At 40.0% G+C, this 26497-nt stretch overlaps 1 long non-coding RNA gene across 2 annotated transcripts; it reads left to right on the top strand.

The window, feature by feature from the left end:
- The first annotated feature begins 2992 nt into the window (after positions 1-2992).
- LOC137625718 (uncharacterized) lies at positions 2993-25976 on the top strand. Of its 2 annotated transcripts, XR_011040881.1 has the most exons (4): positions 2993-3037; positions 14809-15001; positions 15835-15930; positions 25793-25976. It is a non-coding gene; the product is annotated as an uncharacterized lncRNA (long non-coding RNA). The 2 variants fall into 2 exon arrangements; XR_011040880.1 differs by lacking the exon at positions 15835-15930.
- Positions 25977-26497: the final 521 nt, after the last annotated feature.

The following is a 26497-nucleotide window of genomic DNA, read 5'->3' as shown; positions in this document are numbered from 1 at the left end:
CAGACATACTCATGTATGTATATGATATATGTATATATATATATATATATATATATATATATATGTATATATATATATATATATATATATATATATATATATATGTATATATATGTATATATATATATATATATATATATATATATATATATATATATATATATATATATATATGCATACATGACTGCGTATATGTACCGTATGTATAGATCAACAAAAATAAGTTAAGGACCAACTTCCTATAGACTGCATTGGATAATCCAATAAATGACGTCTTAAGCTTTCTGAAATTAGCGTGGCCATCTCACCTTTTTACTGTAGTCATTTAAAAAAAGTGGTCCTAGTGACCACTTTCAAACAAGAGAGGTTACAGTATTACCCATTTAAAATTCAATAATCCCTAAGTCAAATAGAACCACTCTTCAAACGCCCCAAAATGAAAAAAAGTAAAAAAAATAAATAAATAAAAAGTGGCATGTTAGAATAATACGTAGGCCTATAGTATAATATATTCTAACTCTCTTCTTTTAGCATAAACTTTCGATAATTTTTTTCACTGATTTTCTCAATAGTAAAATCTACAAATAAACCTATATCGTGAAGGCGAATATTGTTACCGGAGACCTTAAGTGCTCAGGACTATATTGGATTAACATTAATTAACATATCTCTATCATTCAGTTATATAAGATCATTAATAAACACGAAGGTGCATTTTGGACGTAGGTCTTTTAAGAGATTATTGTTTAGATATCTACCTTACCATTAATAGGATGCTAATTTAACATGGCCGTATGGTATGTCAAACCAAAATATTATTGCTGGCAGTGCAATGTAACTATTAACCCATTGCAGTTTAATCGATTTTTTTTTACCTTTAATAGACCTTATTTTCCTAATCACCCAGAATTTCAATATTTCTACCTAAAATTAGTACAAAATACAGTAAACCTTAGTAATTTATTCAACAAAACGCTAGAGATTGCATAATTACTCATGTTTACCCTATTCAATTTTATCGTTTTCTTTCTTCAATATTATTTCTCAGTATAGAAAATGGTATAATTTTATATAGCGGTGACTAACATATCTTGAACAGCTCTTCCAATTTCAGCAATTTTTACGTATTGCATTTTTTCCTTAATTTCAGAGTGATTTTAGATAGATAATTCTTTCACTACATCTTTTTAAATATTTATGTAATGAACATATCCTCCGTTTTACATTGTGGACTCTTGTTTTTTCCTAGATGTTGCTAAAGTTACCTTTAAATATGTTATATTAGCTTATTCCATTTTTAGCAATTTTTTCCATCTGTACTTGCATTTGTTTCTGAGAGCAGATATATTTATACACTCGTGAAATTAACTAAGCATATGCGATAGGCTCAACGCTTAATTTTCAAAGGAGAATGAATGCTTAAAAGGCATTCTATTAAATAATTTTATGCCTCTGAGAACCTAAGCAGTGAAGTATGACATGGTTGTTACCTGCTTGTGGTTTAGTGTCTTTCTTCTTAATGGGAAGAACTTCAGAGGGAATTATCCATCAGTGTAACACCTTTTAACGATCACATGACCAAGTATTGGACAGATATAATGTTGCTTTGCTTCACTGGCCTTGGTAAATCTGCCAATCCCATTGGAGCCTTCACTGTCATGGTGTTATTGCAAAACCCAACTCGAGTCTCTCTCTCTCTCTCTCTCTCTCTCTCTCTCTCTCTCTCTCTCTCTCTTTCTCTCTCTCTCTCTCTCTCTCTCTCTCTCTCTCTCTCTCTCTCTCTCTCTCTCTCTCTCTCTCTCTCTCTCTCTCTCTCTCTCGTACATTTGTAGCATTCGTATGAAAATGATGTTTCCTTTGCATCAATTGAATATCTTTCTTAAATAATTCTATTTATCAATTCCTTCGCCAATATCAATTCCATATGTGAATCAATTGAATGGGATTAGATTTATGAATTTTGGTTTGATTACCCATTGTTGGGCCAAGGAGGCTAGTAAGTCCAAGGGTGAAACAGGAGGAAAACCTCACTGTTGTACTCTGAAGTAAAAGTCAAGAGGTCGGCTAGCCAAAGGAAATATAGGAAGAAGGAAAGTAGATAAAGTAGAAAGCTCAGTTAGGGGACAAAGGAACACCTAAGGTCCTCAAGTAGGCCTAGTGTTTTCAGTGTACTGTGTGAGGTGTTGGAAATCTCCTCCTTATCGTTCTTAAATTTCGGGATGAGAAAGAAAAAAAAATGTTTTCAGTCGTAATGGTAATACGGTCTTTACACACAATCGCCACGTTTTTTGTATATTTTAAACAACAAATTAAATTATTCATAGTCAAGTCTATTAGTATTGCCTATGAAGGGTTGCATCGTGATAACATGAAAAACGAGAAAATTTTAAAGCTACTTTAAATGTATTTTGATTGGTGATTGTCATTATCATATGCAAAAGCCTCTGAATTTTTTAATGGAAAAGTAAGATAAAAGTTCAAATTAACTACAATGAACAATCAGAGTTGAGGAGACGTAGCTTTTTCTTATTGTTTGTCACTAAAAGAAAACAATATCTTGTTATATATTCAACCCGAATTCTTGATTTAACAATTGGAGTGGTGCATATCATTCTTCGATTTAAAAGTGTTAGTCTTATAGACCAAGGGTGATGAACGAAAGCATTAAAAAATTTTAAAAAATCAGTTGTGATAAAGAACCATTTTTAGTCTCTAGTTCACAAATATCTATGGTTTCTTCAGCGTTGATCCACAAGGACTCAAGAGTCAGGAGCAGTTCAGTAAGTAATTTCAGTGGTGTAAAGTTACCGCTCTTATTGTTTGACAGTCCTCGCTTTTGTGTGAAGAACGAAGACTTTTCAGTTTTCACAGTACGTTAGTCGCCATTTTCGTTTGATATGTTGTCTAAGTGCTAATTAAGTGTTTTCACACTATTTTTCAATTGTAAGTGTTTATATTTTAGGTTATGGGGTGTCGCCATTTTCGTTTGATACGTTGTGTAAGTGCTAATTAAGTGTTTCCACACTATTTTTCAATTGTAAGTGTTTATATTTTATGTTATGGGGTGAAATGTGATACTCTTAACTTAGCACAGTGTTATGTATGAAAGAGATGGTGATTTGTTTCTTTAAAAATATGCAAAAGCTGTTGCTTGTGATCAACTGGTCAATCGTCGTGTCGCATATTTTTTACGCAGTTAATTAAAATTTGACACCTATATTACAGGCGATATATATCAACCAGGTGATGGCTTGGCGTCAATGAGAGAAGTTGCTAGGTGTTTCTTGGTTTTATTATAGTTACGGACGGGAAAAGCTTTCCTAATAAAACTTTTTTCTAAAGAAAAACCACACCTTCATTGCATCCCACAGAGACAAAGGTTTCATTATAGTACAGTGCAGTATCAATTAGGACACTTGATTTCACATAATATAGTAGTCTTGGAAATACTCATGTTTTGAATCCCATACGTTACTGTCGGAAGCCGCAACAAAGTTATTGATGTTGAAGTTTAATTATAGAACAGTGCAATATTAATTAGGTCATTGGAAATGGCATATTTGAATATGGTAAATATGACACTTTAATTTCTAGCCAAATGCATGAACCATATATTTTTCCCAATCGTTATCTTGTGTTCTGTGCCTTTCTGACCTTGATTATTGGGGGCAAACCACCCGTTCATGAGTTTTTGGACCCCCTTATATAAAGACAATTATGGGGGACCCCAGTGGGAAACTGAGGTTGTTTTAGGTGGGAAATGGCATACATGAGTAATTTACAGCAATAATAATGGTCAGAAATGCAAAATAAGCCAAAGATAACCAGTTGAAAAAAATGTATGGTTCGTGTAAATGGCTGGAAACCGGCCAAACATGATTATTTAACCCTTTTGAGATTTGCAAAAGGGTACAGAACCTAACAAACCCACCTAACCTATTAGTTCCCAGGTCACAACCCCTAGCCGGGGTGCAGCTCCAGAACCCCCTTCCCAGGTCACAACCCCTAGCCGGGGCCAAACCCCCAGACCCTCTTCCCAGGTCACAACCCTTCTCAGGTCACAACCCTTCTCAGGTCACAACCCCTAGGCAGGGGCAAGCCCCCGGACCCCCTTTCCAAGTCACAACTGTTAGCCGGATCCCCCTTCCCAGGTCACAAACTAAAAGTAAATCACAAATAAATCCTTCCATTATAAAAAAGTAAATCGCAAATAATTATTACCTTATGATTGACAGTCTTTTTTTTCTTGGCAATCTTTAGAAAAGCTTTGCAGTAGAAAATGTGCTGGCCTTCCTTGAAAATTAAGTCAGACTCGGACCTTTGAGGCCTTATTTCACTTATTTTTAATTTCACATGAGTATCATTAGCTTTACACTGAATGGAGAGCATTTCCATCATAATCAATTGCCAACATAAACTAAATTACATTAAATTTTGAAATAGATTAATGTGCTTCCCTTAAGTTTCCTCTGGGAGACGTCTTTACGAGATGGTTGTTAAGTGGCTGATGTAGAACAACATCAGGGAACTTAAGAAGAAGTACTAGTAATCTGTTAATTGGTTAAAAAAACCACTTGACAAATACTTAATTGTGAATAGAGAAAGAGCTCCCCAAACCATGGGAAAACGCATGTGCAACAAGTCCTATTCAGTCTCTCAAATGTAAACAATGGACTTAGTGAAAAACATATTTCACATTTTAATAGACCGATATGTAAGTTATTAATGCCCCAGCCCCTATTAAATAGAGTAAAATAACAAACTAGCCAGCACTCGTCCATTTCTTATAGCGAATTCCAGTTTTGTTAGAAATTAGAGTATCGTATATTAACCTTGAATATATATTTGCAGATAAACCATTTTTAATCCCATATACTACCCGTGGAAACCTCAATTAGCAAAGTTATAATTTTTAATTTAAAACCTGCTTTGCTTTTAACACTTCATAACACAGGAGCCTCCTCTTTCCACACAATTCTTCTATTAACATGCGTTTTTGCTGCTTTGTATGGGGTAAGCCCAATTGCCTTCTTTTGTAGGACTTGCTTTGGCTTTGGAGTAGTTTGTAGGCGCGATCGGTTGCCGTGCCTGACATTGCTCTAGACCCCCGTAGCGTTTGTTAGTTTGTTTACCAGTCACCAGCATCTTTCCCAGAAGCGTGGAGTCTTGGCACTGCTAGGTAGACAATTCGAGACAGTGTCTTATGTTCTTAGGTGTTGGAGTGGCTGCGTATTAGTCTGTAACACCCATTTGCTTTTTAAGCAAACTTATCTGTCAATTACATACATAATCCTGAGGTGTCTACACTGATAGCAAAATGTCCGCCTCTGACTAGTCGTCTGCGGATTTGAACCAGCCCCACAGACTTCTAAGAAGTTCGAGCTAGCCACCCTAATCAACTTGGCCATCAAGGCTGCTCCTTCCACACAGTATTTCAGGAAAACTGATAGGTGGTGCTTCCATTTAAGTTACTGGTGCAAACAGAATAAAGGGCCCAATGTTTTATATTTTAAATCTTGAGGTTGTTTTCATTATTGGATCATACTGTGTAATTACAGCTATTATTTAATTTAGGATAATAATGAAAAGTTATGGTAGAAATGTGGGTTTTATTTCACATAAACATAATTTTCCCAAAACTTTTAATCTGCATATTTCATGAAATTATTACTAGTAAATTCGCTTAAATGTATATAGTCATGAATTGCTTGGTGATAATAATAGGTAATCAAATTCTAAGTTTGTATGGTTAATAAGGTGCCGTTATAGTATGTGGCCTACCTTTTTGGATCTGTTATAGTATGTGGCCTACCCGGTTTGAATGTGTCCTACCTTAGGAAGAGTTTGTATATATATGTAATGAAATCAATTATTTTTCACAATTGTTTAATATCTAACAATACAATTTTAAAAGAACAGTTTCATTGCCTACGAGTATGACGGGAGAAGCTAACTTAAAAAACCCACCTAACCTATGCTAAAAGCCGTGTCCTTACCTACGAGTACGACGGGAGAAGCTAACTTAAAAAACCCACCTAATCTATGCTAAAAGCCGTGTCCTTACCTACGAGTACGACGGGAGAAGCTAACTTAAAAAACCCACCTAACCTATGCTAAAAGCCGTGTCCTTACCCGGGGGGGCTGCGCCCCCCCGGACCCCCCCTTACACAACATTAACATTAACTACATAGTTAAATACTGAAATCCATGTGTACTTACATGATCAATATTCGTAATAAGTATGTAGGCCACATACTATATCAGACAAAATTCCGTAGGCCACACTTGAAAGGTAGGCCACATACTATAACGGCACCGTTAATAATTAACTCTGAAATACTAGCCCACAGGGTTAACAAGCGTAGCAAAACATTTCGCTTTCCAGAACATAGCAATGAGATAATGTATAATAGCGAGCAAAGCCAGTTAACGGTAGAGCAAAAAGCAATAAATCATTACCTCAATTAAGCGAGTTATTTGTAATAAATTTCATTACAATTACTTTTTTTATTATGGTAACTTTTTAATTATAATTGTTTTTTATTTTTAACTAGCAGATACACGTAGTTTATTAAAATGTCAAATATCATACAATTAGAGTGGTACACACTATATTTTAAGGCGTTTCAAACTTGGTTGATGACTATATCTAGTGCAAAATCATAGGTTTTCAGGAATGGTAGTCAACCCAATAAACTCGAAAACAATGGATTTCTGCCTGGAATCATTATCAGAAATTTTCAAAGCACTAATAATAATGCCATATTACTGTGTTTAAAGCCGTAAAAGGTATTGTTCTAATACAAAAATTTACAGAAAGGTGTTTTTGATGTATTTAGTCTGATGTTGGGAAATGAAAGCAAAGTCCATGTTTAAACAGAGGCCGGAGCGAGAACCTATAACAGAGCCACTTAAGTTTGTATAATAGTTAAGTAATGCTGAAGTAGTAGACCAGGGTCTAATGCGCGTAGCACAATGTTTTGCTTAAGATAGGAATACAGTAATACCTTGAGATACGAGCTCAATGCGTTCCGGGACCCGAGCTTGTATGTCAATTTGCTCGTATCTCTGGTCAAGTTTTCCCATATAAAATAACTAAAAAAAAAATCAATTCATTCCCACCCTCTGAAAAAACACCTAAAAATAACAAATACCTATACAGTATACTGATTATGATCCTCCATAAAATGTAACATTATAGAGTTCTTACCTTCGAGACAGACTGTAGCGGCTAACGGCAGTGTGTGCGGAGGAGAGAGAGAGAGGACGGGGAGGAGTGAGACTTGACAGCAACACGTTTGGTACGCTACACTTTTGTAACGTTACGTAACATAACTTAAAACTTTAAATTTAACTTGAATGAAATTAGCTTACTGTACACACACGTAAAGATAAATATTAATCTTACGTTACATTAAACTTAATTCTAATTTTGTTTTCATTTCCATTTTTTTACTTTTCTTCCGGCTTGGCTCTTTTTGACTCTCTTTCACCTTAAGTTTTGCCGGCCTTTTTAAAAGGAACCTATCTAGGGATGGTTGCTTTTGGTCTCCCCTTCAAAATGTTGCAAAAATGACGTACGCAAGTGTCATCACAAAAGGCTAACGCACGATCACTCGCCAACTTGTCCGGGTGCCTCTTTTCCATAAAATTAGAAAACTTCTGCCACTTCACTAACATGTCTTTGATTTCCGTCCTAGAAAGGCGGCCCTCGTCTTCCACCTCCTCCTTGCTACCGAGCTCCTGCAACACCACCGAATGTTGCATCTCCTGGAGCTCGATAAATTCCTGTGTCGCGAGGTCTTCTTGATGCTGTTCGACAAGGTCGTTCATGTCTGCCTCATCTACCTCCAGCCCCATGACCTTTCCAAGAGATACGATTTCATCCACCACAATAGGTTCGGTGTCATCAGGGTCTGGCGTATTGAACCCTTCAAAGTCCCTCTCAGCGACGGAATCTGGCCACAATTTCTTCCATGCTGAATTAAGAGTTCTTCATGTGACACCCTTCCATACATCGTCAATAATTTTTAAGCAATGGTTGATATTGAAATGTTCCTTCCAAAATTTATGAAGGGTGAGATTGGTGTTGTCTGTGATATCAAAGCAGTTCTTGAACAAATGCTTCGTGTGCAGTTTTTTAAAGTTGGAAATTACTTGTTGGTCCATGGGCTGGTGAAGTGGCATGGTGTTGGGCAAGAGATAAAGGACTTTGATGAATCTGTACTCATCAAGAATGCCCTCTTTGAGACCAGGAGGGTGACCATGGGCATTGTTGAGGACCGGGAGACATTTCATTGGCAGGTTTTTCTCGGCCAAATATTTTTTGACTGCCGGACCAAAGAACAGATTAACCTATTCTGTTAAGAAATGCCGGGTAACACAAGATTTAGCATTAACGCCCCACATCACTTGCAGTGTTTCTTTCAAGATTCTTTAGCACTTAAAAGCATGAGGGTTTTCTGAGTAGTACACCAGCAGTGGCTTGACCTTAGTCACCACTGGCATTGGCACACAAGGCTAGAGTTAACTGGTCCTTCATGGGTTTGTGGCCCGTTAGTAGCTTCTCCTTTGCGGTAATGAATGTCCTCCTGGGCGGCATCTTCCAGAAAAGGCCAGTTTCATTGAAGTTGAACACTTGTTTGGGGATGTAGCCTTGTTGTGCGATAACTGAGGTAAAGGTTTTGACGAAGTCCGCCGCGGCTTTCGAGTCAGAACTTGCTGCTTCCCCATGCCTCACAACTGAGTGTATCCCAGTCCGTGTTTTGAAGATATCTAACCAGCCACGACTGCCTTTGAAGGTTTCCGCTGGTGTCGCAAGTCTCCCTTTATCCATATTAAAAACAGCCTCTACATCTCGTCATAGATATCACTGCGCTGTTCGAAAAGGATGGTTAGTCCTTTGGAAGGCTCGGTGCTCATTATAGCATCCTTCTGCTTGAGGATGGTACATATTGTTGATGTACTCCTCTCATATTGGCAAGCCAGCTCAGTCACTCTTACACCACTCGTGTTTTCGATTATTTCATGCTTTATCTCTATTATCATCATACGCTTTTTCTTTTCACTACCCTTGCATTGCTTATTCACTTATTTCTGTACTGATTAACGCATAAAAAACCGTAATTGCTTATTCACTTATTTCTGTACTGATTAACGCAAAAAAAACCGTAAAAAATGCAAAACGCTACGGCAGATGCTTGGAGATAACTCAACGCGACTGAGATCAGACGGGAAAGATGGAGCGATGCTGTCCTGGTGAGAAGTCTCTTGCACACTCGGCCACCAGGTGTCCCCATAGGGAACCGCCTCGTACATCAAATTTATCTCTTTTATCTCGGGACAAAAATTTGCTCAAAATTTTCCTTGTATCTCAATTTCTCGTATGTTGGGACACTTATCTCAAAGCATTACAGTACTTAAATGGGATAATGTTTCATTGTGAACGAAGCGAGGTAGCTATGGAGGAGCAAGAACCAATAAATCGATAGCCTTGTTAGTTAGGAGGCATTGTCTTGGCAAACAAAACCTATGTTTTCACTATTGCTCTGTTTTGGGTCCAGTAATTTTCTTATTTTTCGTTCGTGTTAAATATCAGTAACGAAGTTTTAAGTTAATTTAAACATCTTACATTTAGACTGTTACACTATATTTTAAGGTATTTTGATTGTACAGTAATTTATATCTTTTATAAAGCCATAGCCTTTCAGTTATGGTAGTCGACCCATCATAACTCAAAAACTAATTCTGCCAGAAATTATCAAAAACCTTCAAGACACCAAAAATACATGTAAAAAGTTTTTCTACAAAACTTTTATTGCCAGATTTTGTTAGCTACAGTATTTACTTGCGTAAAATTATAGTTTACAGTGCACATTTTGAAAATTGCAAGTCTAAGACTGATAAAGTCTGCGGAAAATGTCCAGAAAACCATTCCGCCTAAGAATTAATTTGCAACAAGTAAAAGGTATAAACTGCATAAAGTTAAATAAATCAAATGACCACACAGTAAATTCAAGAAATTTCAAAACTGATCATGGATACTAAGGATGTCATAAACTGTGGATATGTAGATATACAATTTGATGGTAATAAAACTATTCAAATTCGAGGATTGATAAATGAGAAATATTTGGATATACTAGCATTATATGAAACATGGTTAAGTAACTTTGGCAAGGCCAAGGTCTGGTTGAGGTGTCAGGCTCTTCATTCATAATGGTAACTCAATAAATTCCTATCGTAACAATTTACAAACATTCGAGAACAAATACTAGTATGAGTGCTTCAACAGCGATGATTTAACAATAAATATGCGATGTGAAATATTTAATGCTTTCGAACGAACATAAAATAACTGGAGATGAAGGTTCCCCTGCTGTGATGGACCAGAAAAAGCCCTTGAAATTAAGTAATTTGGCATTTGCTGCTTTTATGTTTGGGGTATAATTTGAACTGTGTTAGATATATGTAGGTCATGGTGTTTTTCAATCTTTTAATTTAAATACCTTTTTCAAATTAAAAATCTCAAGACAATTGGCTAAGCACTCCATCTCACAAAATACAATGAAAAATTGTGGCACATATGAAAGCGTAGTATTCTTGGTTATTTTGTACAGTTTAAAGAACAATATTTCGAGCTGTGGTGGATTAAATGGTTTGGTGCAAGTTTTTGAAAAGACCTATCAAAATCCAAGGCAGTTAACAGCAGTTTTGGTTTATATCCTTCACCAGTATGGTTTCTTTTCTCATGTTGTTTGTGCAAAGCCTTGAATAATGAATCTTGGTCATTTCAGCCAGTTAGGAAGTAAATGTAATCACTTCATCTTATACTGTGGTTTTCTCAGTTACTTATTTTCCCAAGACACCAGCAGTCTTTGGAATCCAGGTCAACATATAAAGCGGGGTACAGACATGAGAGCAGAGCACTGTAGTTTAAGTGTTATAAATATTCGTGCATCAAGGTGTCAAAATGTAGAGGACGCAACTATAGTGGGCGGGATTGTAGCTTTGTTGAGTTCCACCGCAATTGCTGATCATTCTGTCAATGTTGTTTACCAACTATCTTTTCCCTTCTCTGTGACACGAGCAAAAGTGGTTTTTTTGCAATCCTCCATTGGTATCCCTATATTCTGAACTCACTCTATCCATGCATGATGGTGATATTTTATTAAAATGGTGTGGATGTTTTGGATACCATTGTAAAATTTTCACTTCATAATAGCTTATAAACTGAGTGACTACTTTCTTATTCCAATCAGCCACAAGTTACACGGAGGGGATCAGACTAAAATATATATTCTTCTTGGTGTCATCAGGTTAAGCAGGCTCGGTATAGCTAGTTGACATGCGTGCAATTCACGTTCCATCCACACATTTCGAAATGCGTACCCTTTGATGTTAGACATTTACCGACAATTGGAGAGACTATTTGGCCCAACAACTTGGACATGTTCAAGTCTCCGTCCACACTGGAGTTATTTGTCGCAAGAACATGGTGCATTACGTTCTTTTGCACCATGCATATACCTGACTAAACATAAATGTTATTAATAGTGATACTCTTGCAGAATACAAAATTCCTGGCTCTTTATAGGTTGAGGTAGATGAAGTTAGTCCTTGTTTGATTTCACTCCCATTGTCAAGTTGGACACTGTCCTATAAACTTGGATAGGATTTTTTTAAAGATTCAGGATAGGGTGTTTAAAATGATGGGACAAGTTTAATCTCGATAAAGGCAGTCTTTGAAATCCCGTTTTGCTTTGAAAATTTTTTTTATAACTGAATTATGAATTCTTCCTTCATAAGCTCTTAGGCTGTTTTTGAAATGCAAGCAATGTTGCACTAAGAGCATTATTTTAAAAGTACAGTTACACCTCTCATTGTCTGTTCCAACCTTAACATTTCTCTCCTTGAATATCGAGTACTAAAGTAAAATATACTATCCGCAGTTTTATTCAGCCTAAAGTCTAATTCTATTTTCATACAATGATAAAGAACTGTACTGTACAGTATCCTTCATACTTTTTATAAAATGATAGTTGGTCGAGTACTTTGTGTTCAGTACTTTTATAGGGAATGTGTCGCACTATCTAATAGGACTAAAATACTTAGGGTTTCCCATGGAACCAAGTTATTATACCGAGGTGGGTAATACTGTAGTGGGCTTGAAAATATGAAATTGAAATGAAAGGGTTGTTTTAAATATGAACTCAAATTACCCATAGTAATGGTACTGTGTTTTGGCAAGTCTTTACCAGAGGATGCATTCTTGGAGGACAATAGAAAATTGAATAAAGTAAATTTTAGTAAAGCAGGTTAAGGAGAATACTGAAACGAATATTTGAAAAATTTGCTTCTCCCCCTTTTGTGGTTGAAATCAAAGGGATCCTGTTAAGAAAATTAGTATCAAATTGTGTCTCTCTGTTTTAATGTTAAGTGCCCTTTAATTTGCAATCCTGGAGGTCTGTTACTACCAAAGGTGAAAACAGAGCTTAGTGTATGATTTATTTATGCCCTTAGCTGCTAGTCAATGGGTAACCTTTACCCAGGCAGGTCGAAGTACTGTATACATTGCATGTAATATATTCTCAGTCCTTGCCCAACCCATGCATTGCTCACAATTATCCTGAACAGTTGCAAGTAATGGGCAAAGAGTAAGCAACTTGCATAGGAAAAAATTGTTTCTGCTTCAGAGAACTGACACAGTATTCCTTCCTCAGTCAGGCTATGATGATCAATATTTTACACAGTTTAATTGGAATCTATTTATTAGTAGAATATAAGAAATTCTGCAAATGTGATTATTGTACATTTCTTTCGTCCATTTAAATAAAAATGTTTTATCCACAGCTGTAATGGCTGTTAGTTTTGTAAAGTGGTTTGATAATGATGGTTGGTGAGGAGGATCAACCTCCCAAATTGAGTCAATCCCCTCTTGTTTCTGGCCGCATTGAGAGTGGATTTTATGCTCTGGTGCTCCATATGACAAACTACTTGAAGTTTGATCCTTCCCATATTCTTTGGATTACTGTATTTGGTTTTGACCTACTCTCTCCTGTGGATGGCAGTTATTCTTGTCTGTTTTCTCTGTGATTAGTGCAGTCCTTGATCACCTGGGCAGTGGCTAAGGTTAGATATGAAGAAACGACCATGAAGCATTTGCCGACAACTTCGGGCCGAGGGAACTTTTTTGGTGGCGCTCTCCAAACGCTCTACTTCAGTCGGTTTCTTCTGTCCTAATACTAAAACTTGGTCCTCAGAGCATGGGTATGAAGATTATAAGTTTTACTTAACTTTATCTATGATTCCAGTCATTTGGCAGTCAGTTTTTCCCAGTGAGAGATTCATTTTGTACGGCAGCACAACCTGTCAGCATCTGATTTGTATGTTGTTGCTAATGTTTGTCTTCAGTGTGTGTGGTCTTAAGTTATAACAGCAACAGCAACTGTAAATGCCCTGAGGGAGTTCTGTTTTTTTGCCAGGATTATCGAGGTGTCTGCGCCAGTTCCTCCCTCACCTACTTGGGATTACTTTGTTTCTGATTTGGTTCCTGGACCAGATGTCATATTCCAGAGAACAGGCACAAGCTTCAGGCTGGGTTGTTGGTTCTTCTTTATTGAGAGTTTTAAATCTATTAGGAGGGTGGTGGTGCCCAGATGATGGAGGCAGAGAACTCAATCCGAACAGCATATTTTTTTTGTAATAGAGTTGAGCAGACACACCCGCAAAAGTCAACCGTGACACCTATTTATGGATGGTTTTCAGCCACTGAGAAACTTTACATTGCTTCATAGGGCTTTCAAGTGATCTTAATGAATTTTAGTGGTTGTAGGGGTTAAAGCTGGCTATGGGTTTCATGGGCCAAAGGTGGTCTTGGATGTCTGGATTTGAGAATTTTCTTTGATCCAATTGATTTAGAATTCTCTTGCATTCCCAGTTCATTCAGTAATGCTTCTACTCTAAAGGTTGTCCCATTATAGAGTATTGAGAGCAGGCCTTTCCAAGAATTGAATCAAGGTACTGTAGAGGGTTCATCTGTTTCAACAGCAGATTTGATGTTCATGGATTTCCACTACCATGGCCTTTTTCCAAATGGTAGTGGGGTTTGACTAGGGTTAGTTTGCAGTAATGTACTTTCTAGTTCAAGATTAGCAACCCCTGAGGAAGGAGGTCCATTCTGTAGGCTGGTGTCTTACTTTACTATCTTGTTATACTGGACTGTTACAGGTTTTAGTGTGATGGAAAAGAATCCGTAGGAATAACCTGAATGACATGGAGAAAAATGCTTTATTGGACCAGTGACCAGCATATCTTGTTAGTAATCAAGTAAGGCTTTTGTCAGTTTAAATCACCAGTAGCAGACATGGGCACTAACAGAGATCATCATGGAGAAAGGGAAGAGGTTTCTCTGTAAAATGCCTTGATTATTAGCCAAAGATGTCGTAAGGATAATGCATCGGAAATAGTTGTTAAGAGATAGTTTAACCCACAGCTGGGAAATAGAGGTTGGTTGGATATCGCGTAAGAACTCTTAACTTTAGCGGCTAATGTTTTGCAATAAATAACTGCAAATGATGGATGTTTCATACAAGGTTTAGAGGAAATTTAACCTAGTGTTGAGCCTTATGTGAGACTTGGTGTAATAGTGTTGAAGTTTTTTATTAATTCCAGGAGATTCTCAGAACATAAAAACAATTGGAGAATGTGATGCTACCCGTAGTAACTTTATTTTTGTTTTGAGATGTACAAAGAAAAATTTGAAAGATCAGGATCACTACTGTAATGACTAATAGTTTTCTTTTTCAGGTAATGGCATACATTGTCAATGTGAATTGAGGAAATGCCCAAGAACTTGTGTGCTTAGACACCTGTGAAATTAACCAAATTGTATCTATGGGGGCTGTAAACCAAAATGGAAATCCAGCTGCAACACAATTGAAGGTTTTAGGTAAAAGACATGTCAGCTGACACCATTTGGATAAATACTTTAATGTTCAAGGTAAGGTTTCATCTTTATCAGTACTGTATACAGTATGACACACTTTTCCTTGGTTTTGTTCTGACCTGTGTTAAGGTTGATAGGTTAAATAATAGTTTTGCATGTTGGTATCTGATAAATTCGCAGCTCATAATAGCAAACTATGACTAATCACGCTTCATATGAAATTAAACGTGGTAGGCACTTTTATAACCCAGTATATTTTTTCGGTGAATATCAATGGGGTTATTGTTTGAACAATTTTTACAAAAAATTACATTCATATACATAACTGGATATGAATGATTGTTTATTCCTACAAAGATAAAAACTTTAGTCATTTAAATGGGTCGCTCATTATGTTGATTTTTTACCATCAGACATTTTAAATGAATTAGGTTGTAGAGCCAGAAAAAAAAAATGTAGTTTTCAAAACACAGTATTGGAGATTGTAATTTTTTTTGTGCAACAATGGTAACATTGGACACCGGGTGATGGGCAACTTGTTGCCAGTCATCGTAATTATGGAAAAAAGATGACAAAAACCTGATGTAGAATTATTGCTAAAAGTTATGCCTAAGGCTTGGCATGATTCCCAATTTAGAATAATTCTGTATAATATAAGCATATAGCATTCCTGTCATTTCATGTATTAGATTGTTTAGGTCATGGGGCATGACTTGAAAGTGGTCTTAATCAATTTGGCACTAGCATAAAGGGTTCTATTTGTTTTGGTTCTTAAGTATTGAATCGAAAAACATAAGTTTTACCCAACCTAAGAAAGCTAAATTTCAATATCTCGCACCACAGTAGTTACAGGTATTGCACTATTTCATACAATTTTCATTTTGCAGATGACATACAATATCCCTGTGAAGTGAGCGGCCCAAAACCTTTATTGCTGCGAACCCCCAGCAACGTGACTAAATTATATCTCCAAGTACAGAAAAGTCAGTACTTTTAAGCCTACTGACATACCATTTAAAGTATTTCTGGGTCGACCTGTGGAGCCCGGTGAAAAGTCCTTCTTATATATCTTTTCTGATAAAACCTTCCAATTATACCAGAGAAAGATAAAAGCATGGAATGCTGAGGTTACAACCCTCGCGCGAGCACCTTTTGGGTGTCGTTTATAAAGCAAAGGCGCGTGAAATCCACTATTCACAGGTTGTCTTCCATTTAGTTAATTCCTTCGTCAAAGGGATGGGCCGATACAAAGGCCCTTGCCAACCCCCAGCGCCACACCACCCACGCCACGACGCGAGCGCCATCTGAACAACATCCTTCTTTTTGGAATCTTAAGTGTTGAATTTTTTTGTGGTGCGCTCGGTCTTTTTTATCAATCGTGGATTTATTTTGTCATGTCCGAAGCTCCATCTTCACACATTCCAATGTTAAGTACCATAGTTTGTTTTGACAGTTTTTTATTGTACCGGGCTTTTGTTTTATATCCAGTATAGTCTGTTTTATTATTCCCGTCTGGCCTTTCATGGCGGCCATTGTTTGTTCACTTGTTTGGGAATTCATCTTTGTCTGCCCGTTTAGTACTCTGTCACTTAGGTTCTTGGTCAAGTCCCTGGCCTTATGCCTTTAGAACAGTTATTATTTTTTTTTTTTTTTTTTTGTGTTTATGCTCATAGTACTTTTTGCTAGCTAGTCCAGCCTACGAACGAGATAGCGATCTAGCTTTGTATTTGTTTAGTACCCGCCCCTCCGAGGCGTTCGTCACTCGACTGTGCGATTTATTTTAAGTTTTAGCAGATGCTATTCTTCGATCGTAGTGTTATATGGATATACATTTTTATTTTATACGTTTATAATAGTGTTGTGTGATTTTTAGTCCTGTTTTTGTGTTTAAGAGAGCGAGAGCTTGGGGTCCCCGTTTTCTGTTCGCAGTCACGAGTTACCCCTTTCTCTCGTTTAATTTCTTAGCTCCGGTGGGGAGCGGATTTCCCGTTTTCCGTTTTGTGCGTTCAACGGGTTCTCCCTCCCTCACCTCTCCCCCTCTGGGTGGATGATAACTTACGAGTTATTTATTTTTCGTGACTTTTCAATTGTTAGCGTTATTTTGGTCCGTGTTTCGTCCTCTCCCCGTTACGGCTCGGGAGTAGTTATGACCGTTTTCCACTCCGCCTTGAGTTCTACTCCGCCATGAGGGATTCTCAATGACTTTCGTTCTATTGTTATATTTATAAATTGTTTACTACATGGGACGGGCTTCATATTGTTTAGATACGACCCTCCGGTGGCCCTTACTCCGGTCTCAGGCCACGGCCATATCCACAATAGCCATTGTTATTACAATTGTGTTTTTTGTTCACAATAATTATTCAGGACCTTTCTTCTCCCTCCGGCCTCACCGGAGATCGTAAATACGCTTTACTATGATCTAAGCTTTAGACTTTAGCTGCGGCTTAGCTTTTTATCTTTCACAATTGAATTATTAGTCACAATTGAATTATTCAGGGCATCTCATTATCCTCCGGCGTCACCGGAGGTCGCCCATACACTTCACACTTATATTTGCCTTGCCTTTAGCTAAGGTTCCTTTATTCAGGACATTTCATTACGCTCCGGCCTCACCGGAGCTCCGGCTTCACCGGAGGTCGCCCATACACTTCACACTTATATTTGCCTTGCCTTTAGCTAAGGCTGGTGTTTATATTTATTTTAAGGGCATGTCACTGCTTCCCCGACCCTTGGAGGTCACCGGATTGCTTTAAGTTAATTATCCTTATGTCATTAACAGACATTAGGTGCATTACAAATATACAAACAATTGAATATTAAAGTGCCAGGTATGGGGCGGTATCAACTTAAAAGTAATATTCGGTTGTTTGGTCAATGCAATATTGGTGCGTAGGGAATTCAGTGAGTGCCGGAACTCTAGAATAATAGGTTTTTTATCCCCTTATCAGAGTTTCAAGAAACACCAGACTCATGTCTCCTTTCTTTTACAGAAGGCCCGTTGTACTGCTGAAGGATGCCCTGCCTCGTTCAACGACCCCGTTGGGCATGACCTCTGCCGGTCTCATGCACACTGCTCCATTCCCTTTATCCAGGAACCGGGACAGGCCCAATACCCGGTCTGGTTCCCGGATTTGTGCTCGCTCTGTTACGAGCTGTCGTCAATTCTACTGAACGATGATGTAAGTGGGTTTTCCCTTTGTTCCTTATTTCTCGTTGGCAGACACTAATATAGACATGAATATGATATACACAGTATATTTTGGAGGGCAAACCCCCTCCTCCATCACTAATCACTGCAAATCTTACAGGCCGATGATGTCTCTCTTCGTTCAGCAAGGGATACTCTTCGTCCGTGGGTGTCGGGCTTCGGCAGGAATGCCCCGTCTGGCGCACCCTATCTCCTCGATGGGGACATGGCCTCCCGCCTCTTCCCAGGCTCGACTACTGCTGCAGTCTCCCCTGACCTTGCTGCCCCCTTAATTGAAGAAGTCAGGGCTACCATTTCCGTGGAGGACGAACCCCTCGTACCGATGGACATGGCGGGTCTGGATATAGACGTAGAACCCGGGGACGAGCAGGTAAGTGGTGCAGAGTTGGTGGAAACCCTTTTCTCTCCTACTCCCTCTCCTACCTCTTCCTTTCTAGGTTTTGATAACTCTAAGGCTTCTCCTCGGGATCTCTCTGCCTCCGTACGACCCAAGGTGAAGCCACTTCGAACTTATAAGACTTCAGCTTTGCCAGTATCAACGTCACCGGTCCCCGGACCCTCGACAGCTCCTGATATTCATATTGCTCCTCGTAAAACCACTACTCCTAAGAAGTCTAAGTCTACCAAATCCAAGAAAAAAACCAACGGATGGCTTTCAGGTACCCTGGGCTGATCTCCTCCCCATCGAACTGATCAAAGGATTGGTCAGATCAAGTTCAACATCACTCTGGTGCGATAACAGAGATTAAGGATATGATGGCTACTCTGATCCGCGCCGGAACTCGGTTTCCTCCCCCTTCTGCTCCAGACGCATCGAAGCTGCCGCCCTTCGATAAAAACAATCCTTGGCGGTTTGCCTTGCATGCTCCATTCGTAGATGGTTCCCTAACTCTGGAGGGCATAGGCACCCGCCCTCTAGAGGACCTGGAGTTCTATCCCCCGGGCCTAGCATTCCCGTTCAATGGTTTTGTACGGTTAAAGGAACATGCATTGGTCCGTATGGACAAGGTACCGAAGGAAACGGTCATATTTCCAAAAGAGCAGGCCCAGGCTATCTGGGCCAGAACACTTTCAGAGTGGGGGTGTATTAACTCCAAGCTCACCCCACACAAAGGTGCCTACACTATTTTTAAGACAGCGGCCTCCATCTCTTTGCCGCTCATAGACAAAGTCACGGAGCTGACTATACAGGCCATCAAGGAAGGCTCTTCCATGCCGGCTCTCAAGGAGACGGACCCCACCTCTTTGCTTATTCCGGGTACCTCGGCAGCCTGGGATGCTGCGGCTTCTACCTTCACGGTGGGGAAACTAGACCCGGACTGTGCCTCTACTCTTTTCTCTGAGAAGCTTCCCTGATTAATAGTGTCTTCTCAAAACTGAGTTCGAGACCCGTACTAGACTTGCTAGGTCCCTCCAATCCATCACCTCCATGGAGTCCCTAGCATCTCTTTACCCAGAGGAAACGCTGTTCAGAGTCGCCACAAAGAACCAGCTGCTATCCTACCAAATAGACCTCCATGACTTCTGGTCAGCTCGGGTTAGTTGCAGGAAGTTCGTTCTGTCGGAGGCCACCATCAGGCATGAGCCGAACAGACTGATAGCGTCCTCCTGCTGGGGTAAGACCCTCTTCCCTCAGACCGAGGTGGATAAGGTTCTTCAGGACGCAGCGAGGGCAAACCAGAATTTGCAGGTAAGGTGGGGTCTCTCAGCCAAAAAGAGGTTCGAACCCCAGAGACACACGTTCTTCAAGAAGAAGCAGAGGTTTAGTCCTTACAAGGCGGCCCGGGGTACCTCGTCCCCAGAGTCTTCCGCGGCCTCGACTTCTCGACAACAGGCGCCTCCTCAGCAGGTAGTCTACCTCGCTGCTCCCCCTGGTACACAGCCCAACCCCTCTTGGATGCCCTCACCTGCATACAACCCTGCCTACGAATCCTCCGGTTCCTTTCGTGGATACCAAAGAGGGAGTTTCAGAGGTAGAGGACAGTTCCGCCAACGCGGCGGGCCTAGAGCAAGGGGTTCCCGTGGAGGGAGGGGCCCTAAGTTCACTCCCTCCCAATGATGTGATGCCGTTAGGAGGGAGACTTTATCACTTCCGGGACCATTGGACCTTCAGTCCATGGGCTCACAGCATAATATCAAGGGGCTTGGGTTGGAAATGGTCACAGGGATCCCCTCCTCCACCGGTGACCTTCTTCCAGAGACCCACTCCCTCCTGGAAGAGTACACCGCGGAGTTACTCAAGAAGAGAGTAATCAAGCGGGTTCGATCCCTGAAATTCCAAGGCCGCCTGTTTACAGTCCCGAAGAAAGACTCGTCGGCGTTGAGGGTAGTTCTGGACTTGTCAAAGCTCAACTCTTACATCCTTTGCGACAAGTTCCGTATGCTGACTATCTCTCAGGTACGGACCTTACTTCCCCGTGGGCCGTCACCACCTCTATCGATCTTACCGACGCCTATTATGTCCCAGTAGCTCGAAACTTCTCTCCTTACCTAGGCTTCCGTCTCGGCAAGAGAGCCTTCGCATTCAAAGTCATGCCCTTCGGTCTCAGCATTGCCCCCAGGGTATTCACGAAACTGGGGGAGACGGTGCTCGAGCAACTCGGACACCAAGGGATACAAATCGTCGCCTATCTGGACGATTGGCTCATTTGGGCCCAGTCGCACCAGGAATGCAACAGAGCTACGTCGAAGGTACTCCATTTTCTCGCCAAACTGGGCTTCCAAGTCAACCTCCGGAAGTCCCACCTACAACCATCAAGCCACTTCGAATGGTTAGGCATCCGTTGGGACCTCTCAAAGCACAAGCTCTCCCTTCCTCCCAAGAAGGTGAGGGAGATAGCTTCCAAGGTCAGGAACTTTCTCAAACACAAACAGGTGTCCAGAAGAGCTTTAGAACGAATCCTCGGCCTTCTCCAGTTTGCCTCACTGACCGATCTCCTATTAAAAGCCAAACTCAAAGACATCAATCGAGTATGGAGAAAGAGAGCGACAATACCTTTAAGAGACAAGACCTCGAAGATCCCCTCTGTCTTGAAAATGAGACTACAACCATGGTCCGATCGGAGGAACCTCTCTAAGTCGGTTCCTCTACAGTTCCCCTCTCCACAAGTGACAATTCATACCGACGCGTCTGAGTGGATGGGGGGGTTACTCCCAACATCAGATGTTTCAGGGCTCTTGGTCACCCGCCATGAGACAGTTCCATATCAATGTTCTCGAAGCCATGACGGTGTTCTTGACCCTGAAGAGAATCTCCCCTCCGAGGTCGATCCACATCAGAGTAGTCTCAGACAGCACGGCCGTAGTCCACTGCCTCAACAGGGGGGGGGGTCCAAATCACCCAACCTGAATCAGATCCTGGTCACTATCTTCACCTTGGCAGCCGACAAAGACTGGTTCCTGTCAGCAACTCCCCTAGCAGGAGTCCAGAATGTGATAGCAGACTCATTATCCAGGACGAGCCCACTGGAATCGGAGTGGTCCCTGGACATGCACTCCTTCCGGTGGATACTCAGGCTGGTTCCAGGTCTCCAGGTAGATCTATTCGCGACCAGACTCAATCACAAACTCCCATGTTATGTGACACCGAACCTGGACCCCTCAGGCTTATGCCATGGACGCATTAACCCTGGATTGGAACCATTGGCAGAAGATCTACTTATTCCCTCCAGTGAATCTTCTACTGAAAGTCTTGCACAAACTCCGCTCCTTCAACGGGGCAGTAGCTTTAGTGGCACCTCACTGGCCAAAGAGCAGTTGGTTTCCTCTCCTCCTCGAGTTGAAACTCCGTCCCTTCCGGATCCCATTCCCCAAACTGACCCAGGTGGTCCAAACTCGGACTGTCAGATTCCTCAAGGATAGCCAAAACCCTAACTTTGTGGATTTCATGAAGTTTGCGGCGCGTTGGGACGCAAACATCGACCCAGATAATGTCCTCTTTATAGAATCAGACAAAAGGGACTCTACGATTCGGCAATATGATTCGGCGGTTAAGAAACTAGCGGATTTCTTAAGGACTTCAGACCATTCGGTTATGACTCCTAATTTAGCCATCTCCTTCTTTAGGTCCATATTTGACAAAGGCCTAGCAGCTAGCACTATAACCACCATTAAATCAGCTCTGAGGAAAGTCTTCCTGGTTGGGTTTAACATTAACCTGGCGGAGTCTTATTTCTCATCTATTCCAAAAGCATGTGCTAGGCTTCGACCTTCGGTTCGTCCTCAAAAGGTCTCTTGGTCTCTAAATGGTGTCCTCAAACTGGCCTCCGACACAGACAACGAATCCTGCTCCTATATCACTCTTCTTAGGAAGACTTTATTTCTAACAGCTTTGGCCTCGGGTTCCAGAATCTCAGAACTAGCAGCTCTCTCACGAAACTCAGAAAACATGGATTTCCTCCCTTCAGGTGAGGTGGTACTTTCACCAGACAGGGCGTTCCTAGCTAAGAACGAGGACCCCCAAAATAGGTGGTCCCCTTGGAAGATTATTCCTCTTCGCCAAGATACTTCTCTGTCCGGTCACCACTCTCAGGGCCTTTTTAGCCAGGACTGCTACCCGATCGTCTGGCCCCTTGTTTATCAGAGAACAAGGAGGTACCATTTCCATACGTGGCATTAGGCAACAGATCCTATACTTCATTAAACAAGCCAATCCAGGATCATTTCCCCATGCTCATGATATTCGGTCGGTAGCTACCTCCATCAACTATTTCCAGAATATGGACTTTGATGACCTTAAAAAGTACACGGGTTGGAAATCTCCTATGGTCTTCAAACGCCACTATCTAAAGAACTTACAGGCTCTTAAATACCCAACGGTTGCAGCTGGGAGCCTTATCTCTCCCCATTGATCTTTTGTTCTTCCTTTCATCCATCTCTTCTCTTCTCCCTCCTACCCGCCACTCGCACCACGACGCCGCTTCCTTGGTGGTTCGTTAGCCCTAAGTTTATTACATATTAGGTTAATATGATTGTAACTATTATTGTTTACCGTTGTTATAAGGTTGGGATATTCTTAGCCGTGTCAGTTTTGTTGCATGTTTTCCTCTGATACTCGGAGGCTTCCCTGTTATCATGTTTGTTTAACCTTACTCTCACTATGCCCTGTGGCTAGTTTGTTGTATGCCTACTTACCTTAATTATATATGATTTTCTTTACATGGTGTTGTTTCTCTCCCCTTATTAAATTAGTAGTTATTGTTGGGCTTGGAAGGCATTCTCTGGTACATTTTCACCGGGCGCCACAGGTCGACCCAGAAAAGGGATTTTGACGAAGGAAAAATCTATTTCTGGGGAGAGACCTGTGGCGCCCGGTGAAACCCTTCCCCTTTATTTTACACGATCCCACCCTTTCCTTTCCAAGCCATCGTGGCCAATACAGAAGGATGTTGTTCAGATGGCGCTCGCGTCTTGGCGTGGGTGGTGTGGCGCTGGGGGTTGGCTAGGGCCTTTGTATCGGCCCATCCCTTTGACGAAGGAATTAACTAAATGGAAGACAACCTGTGAATAGTGGATTTCACGCGCCTTTGCTTTATACACGACACCCAAAAGGTGCTCGCGCGAGGGTTGTAACCTCAGCATTCCATGCTTTTATCTTTCTCTGGTATAATTGGAAGGTTTTATCAGAAAAGATATATAAGAAGGACTTTTCACCGGGCGCCACAGGTCTCTCCCCAGAAATAGATTTTTCCTTCGTCAAAATCCCTTTTTTAAGCCTGCTGATATACCATTTGGACGAGTACTGTACCTTGAGTGACATTTTCAAGGCAGGAATTCATCCCATTTTCTTGGTGTGGTAGGACAATTTTTAATGCTCTCCCCCCCCCCCCGACACTAAACAAACCTTGCTCTATTTAATATGGATTATCTTTAGGCAAAGCCATGAAGACTAATGCAATGTGGCATCCAGCCTTTTCACTCCCGCATCAGTGAAACTACGTCGTTTTTTTTTTTTTTTTTTTGATCCAGCTTATCTAAAATTTTCTTGTATCCCTGGTTTATCCAGCAAAAAAGTTAAATTCCAGAGAGAAGCGTGTACTTCTACTCTAATAGTTTACCCATTATCGAGTGTTGACAGCAGGGCTTTTTAAGAATTGAATCAAGGCAGAGGGTTCATTTGTTTCTGCTGCCAATTTGATGTCCATGAATTTCCACTACCATGACATTTTTCCAAATGGTAGTGAAGGTTGACCAGGGATTTTGCACCAATGTTCTTGCTAGTTCAAGATTAGGAAAGCCTAAGGATGGAGGTCCATTCTCTAGGATGGTGTTGTCTTATTATTATTATCAATTATTATTATTATTATTATTATTATTATTATTATTTATTATTTATTATAATTTATTATTCTTATTATTCTTTTTGATTTATTATTGATTATTATTATTATTATTTATTATTATTTTATTATATATTATTATTAGTTATTATTATTAGTTATCATTTTTTGGTGTGATTTATTAGTACAACCTTAGTTGGAAAAGCTAGATGCTATAAGCCCAAGGGTTCCAACAGGGAAAATAGCCCAATGAGGAAGTGAAGTGAGGAAATAACTACAAGAAAGTAACTAACAATTAAAATAAAATATTTTAGGAAAAATATTTGAGATAAATCTTTGGTATATAAGCTATTAAAACTTCAAAACAATAGGAAGAGAAATAAGGTAGAATAGTGCCATAGTGTACCCTCAAGCAAGAGAACTCTACCCAATGACAGTGGAAGACCAGGGTACAGAGGCTATGATACTCCCCAAGACTAGAGAACTATGGTTAGATTTGGAGTGTTATCGTAAAAGAGCTGCCTACCATATTTAAAGTATCTTCTACCTTTACTAAGAAGTAGCCACTGACCAATTACAGTGCAGTAGTTAACCCCTTGAGAGAGGAGTTGTTTGGTAATCTGTGTTGTCAGGTGTATGAGGACAGAAGAGAATATGGAAAGAATAGGCCAGAGTATTAGGTGTATGTGTAGGCAAGGGAAAAATAAGCCATAAGAGTGATCCAATGTACTATTGTCTGGCCAGTTAAAGGGCCCAATGAGAGACTAGCAGTAGACTGTTAGACAGGTTTTTGTGTGATGGGAAAAAATCCATACGCACAGCCTGGATAAAATTGAGAAAGAATGCTGGACTTTATCTGTGACCAGCATATCTTGAGTAATCAAAGTAAGGTTTTATGCTTAATTCACAAATGTCAGACGTGGGAAAACAGCAAAGATCATCATGGCGTGGAGAAAATGAAAAAGTTTCACTGTAAAATGCCTTACGAGCCAAAGATGGCAGAAAGATATTACATTAGTAGTTACCAAGAGATAGTCTATCCTACAGCTGGGAAATGGAGGTAGGTTGGATCTCTCGTGAGAACTCTAAACTTTAGCGGCTAATGTTTTGCAATAAATTATAGCAAATGGTGGATGTTTCATACAAGGTTTGGAGGAAATTTAATCTAGTATTCAGCCTTATTTGAGACTCAGTGTAATGGTTTTGAAATTAGTATTAATTCCAGGATATATTCAGAACATTGGAAAAACAATTGGAGAATGTGATGCTAATTACTTTATTTTTGTTTATCATGTACAAAGAAAAATGTGAAAGATCATGGGAGCTACTGTAATGACAAATAGTTTTGTTTTTCAGGTAATGCCATACATTGTCAGTGTGAATTGAGAAACAGCCCAAGAATTTGAATGCTTAAACACCTTTCAATCTAACAAAGTTGTATCTACGGGGGCTGGAAACCAAAATGGTAATCCAGCTGAATGTGTTAAGCGAAAGAAAGTCAGCCGACACCATTTGGATAAATACCTACATGTTCAAGGTAAGGTTTCATCTTTATCATTACTGTGTACATAGTATGACAACTCTTCCTTTGTTGGTTTTGTTCTGACCTAGATTAAGGTTGATACCCTCATGGCAAAAAATATTTTTACAACTGGGTACGTAATAAAAAAAATTTGTAGCTTCTAATATCATCGATGACTAATCACACAAAATTAAACATGGTAGGTACTTTCATAACCCAGTATGTTCATTCTGTAATCCAGATGCTGAAGCCGTGATGAGGATATGTTCTTAGGAATTAGCAGCTGGGCTCTGATGAACAGTGAGAACTGCTTTCCCACTGGACTTTGGTGCCCAGTTATTGATCCAATTAAATTAGTCAGCACTTTCTCTTTTCCCTTTATTTCTTTTATTCGCCCATCTCTTCCTCTTGGGCATGAACTATTTGAAGACTTTGGCTTGTTTGATTATAGTTTGGCTGCGCTTTGCATTTAGTGCAGTGTGAGATGGATGGTATGGCATCTCAACCTGTACAAATTTAGATCCCATCACCCTCTGGCA

This window comes from Palaemon carinicauda, chromosome 32, assembly GCF_036898095.1.
Source record: "Palaemon carinicauda isolate YSFRI2023 chromosome 32, ASM3689809v2, whole genome shotgun sequence".
In the NCBI taxonomy this organism is placed as follows: Eukaryota; Metazoa; Arthropoda; class Malacostraca; order Decapoda; family Palaemonidae; genus Palaemon; species Palaemon carinicauda.
This window is presented reverse-complemented; position numbering and strand designations above follow the sequence as displayed.